Raw genomic sequence first — 3,081 nt, 5'->3', positions numbered from 1 at the left:
GTGGCTGTGTGCAAGGGGGTCTTTTGTGGAAACTGGGGAGGAACAGAGTTTTGCCCAAACCGTCACTATGAGAGACAGAAACAAAGGCGTGGAGGCAAGACCTTGAATCAAGAGGGCCACAAAGAGGGACTGCCCTGGTGGTCCAGAGGTTAAAGCTCCCAGTGCAGGGGCCCCGGCTTGGATCCCTGGTCAGGGAACTAGATCCCACACGCCGCAACTAAAGCCCCTGAATGCCTCAACTAGAACCGAGCACAGCCAAGCAGATAAATGGGGGTGGTGGTTTAGCTGCCACGTCGTGTGCAGCTCTTGCAACCCCATGGACTGTAGCCCACCAGGCTCCTCTGTCCATGGAATTTCTCAGGCAAGAATACTGGAGTGGGTTGCCATAACCTCCTCCAGGGGATCTTCCTGACTCAGGGATCAAACCTGCAGCTCTGGTGTCTGCTGCCTTTGCAGGCAGAGTCTTTACCGCCGCACCACCACCTGGACTTCAATGTGCACACCCTAATTTTAAAATGCTGTATTGCTAAAAAAAAAAAATTCTAACCATCATCTGAGCCTTCAGTAAGTCATCATCTTTTTACGACAGTAACACCAAAGATCACAGATCACAGACCATGATAACAGATAATCATGAAAAAAGCTTAAAATATTGTAAGAATTACCAAAATATGATACAGAGACACCGAGTCAGCAGATACTTTTGGACAAATGACACAGACCGACTTGCTCAATGTGGAGCTGCTCAATTTATTAAAAATAACACAAACACACACGATATCTGCCAAGGGTAATAAGGCAAAGAGCCATCTAATGAGGTGGGCCTGGACATAAAACCCTCAAACCAAAAGTTATAAAAAGATATCAGGGGTCCGTTTTGAGTTTAAAGTGAGGGTTTAGCTCAGTCCCTCAGTAGATGACTGGATAAACAAAATCTGGTCTATACATGCAACAGAATATTATCCAGCCACGAAAAGGGATGGGGTACTAATGCATGCGACAGTCTTGGAAACATGATGCTAAATGAAAGAAGCCAGACACAAAAGATCATTTCTTGCATGATTCCATGTAAATGAAATATCCAGTATAGGCAAATCCATAGAGACAGAAAAGAGATCAGTGTTTATTGGGGCCTGGGGGAGGGGGAATGGGGAGTGACTGCTTAGTGGGTTCAAGGTTTACCTTTGGCATGATAAAAAATGTTCTAGCAATAGAGAACAGTGATGATTGCACAAGATCGTGGACCTACAAATGCCACTCAATTGTACACATTAAAACGGTACATTGTATGTGGGTTTTGTCACAATATAAAAAATAATTTAAAATTTTTATTTAAAGAATTTTTTCATTCCCCAGAGATTACTGGAAGAATTTTCAGGAACCAATTAAACTCATGAAGGGTAGGTGAATTCTTGGAGAAAAAATATTCTGTTAAAGAAAAAATTACTTAATGACACCAGCTAAAACATGGTGTTCTCAGACACTCAGTCATGTCTGACTCTTTGTGACCCCCTGGACTGTAGCCCGCCAGGCTCCTCTGTCCACGGGATTTCCCAGGCAAGAATACTGGAGTAGGGTGCCATTTTCTCCTCCAGGGGATCTTCCCCACCCAGGGATCAAATACACATCTCTTCCATCTCCTGCACTGGCAGGTGGATTCTTTGCTGATAGCGCCACCTGGGGAGCCCAGTTAAAGCATGAAGTGAAAGTGTTAGTGGCTCAGTCATGCTTGACTCTTTCCAATCCCATGGACTGTAGCCTGCCAGGCTCCTCTGTCCATGGGATTTCCCAGACAGGAATACTGGAGTGGATCACCATTCCCTTCTATAGGGGATCTTCCTGACTCAGGGCTCCAGCCCAGGTCTCCCACATTGCAGGCAGATTCTTTACCATCTGAGCCACCAGGGAAGCCCAAGGCAGACTTTATTTAGGGAGATGGGGTCATCACCTTAGGTATAGGGAGCATCTGCCAAGGGGAGAGGGACTGGACCCAATTCCAAATCCAGTGTGGGCACGTGGGGATTCATAGCCAAGGAGTAGGCTGGGAGTCAGTGGATGGGAACCAACTAAGAGGTGGGCATAGGGAGCGAGACCCCCGTGGGGCTCCTGGGTGCAAAAGCCTTTCTGTGTCCCCCATGTCTTGATTACAGGAAAGATGCTTCATTCAGCCTCCCTGACCTTCCCAGAGTTCCAAGAGCAGGTTCAAACAGTTGCTATCAATATCAGGGAGAAGAGAGGGTGTGGAGACAAGGGAAGAACAGTCAAGGAAAAGAACAGAACACACTTGGGGCAGGGTCCTAGTTCAGCCTCAAGGGATACACATAAACAATATCTTTGAGTTGTTTTGCACACGCTGGAACCCCCACTAGATGGGAGAGGTTAAGGGGTGTGCTGCCCACAAGGACATAGACCCCAGACCGGTTGGCACCGGAAGGTTGGTGATGCTGACTCCTACTTACCTCACCACCAACCAATCAGAAGAATGTCCGTGAACTAATCTCACCCTCTATGAACCATTATTATAAAACTCCTCACCGGAGTTCCCTGGTGGTTCAGTGGTTAGGACTTCATAGATCAACTGCGGGGGACACGGGTTCTATCCCTAGTGGGGGAACTAAGATCCCATGTGCCACCTGGCATGGCTAAAAGTAATAATGACAATAAATTAGGGGCTTCCCTGGTGGCTCAGTGATCAAGAATCCTCCTGCCAATGCAGGAGACGTGGGTTCGATCCCTAATCCAGGAAGATCCCACTTGCCGAGGAACAACTCAGCCCGGGCACCACAACTATTGAGCCTGTTGCTCTAGAGCCTGGGAGCTACGACTAGTGAGCCCCCCGTGCCAAAAGTCCTGAAGCCTGAGCGCCCTAGAGCCTGTGCTCTGCAACAAGAGAAGCCTACTGCAGTGAGAACCCCATGCACCGCAACTGGAGAGCAGCCCCCAATCGCCACAACTGGAGAAAAGCCCATGCAGCACTCAAGACCAAGCACAGCCCCAAATAAATAATAATAACTTATGTTAATAATCATAATCAATAAATTTTCAACATATGTTAAAATAAAACTCTTCACAACCCCCTGC

Source organism: Bos mutus, chromosome 18, assembly GCF_027580195.1.
Source record: "Bos mutus isolate GX-2022 chromosome 18, NWIPB_WYAK_1.1, whole genome shotgun sequence".
In the NCBI taxonomy this organism is placed as follows: Eukaryota; Metazoa; Chordata; class Mammalia; order Artiodactyla; family Bovidae; genus Bos; species Bos mutus.
This window is presented reverse-complemented; position numbering follows the sequence as displayed.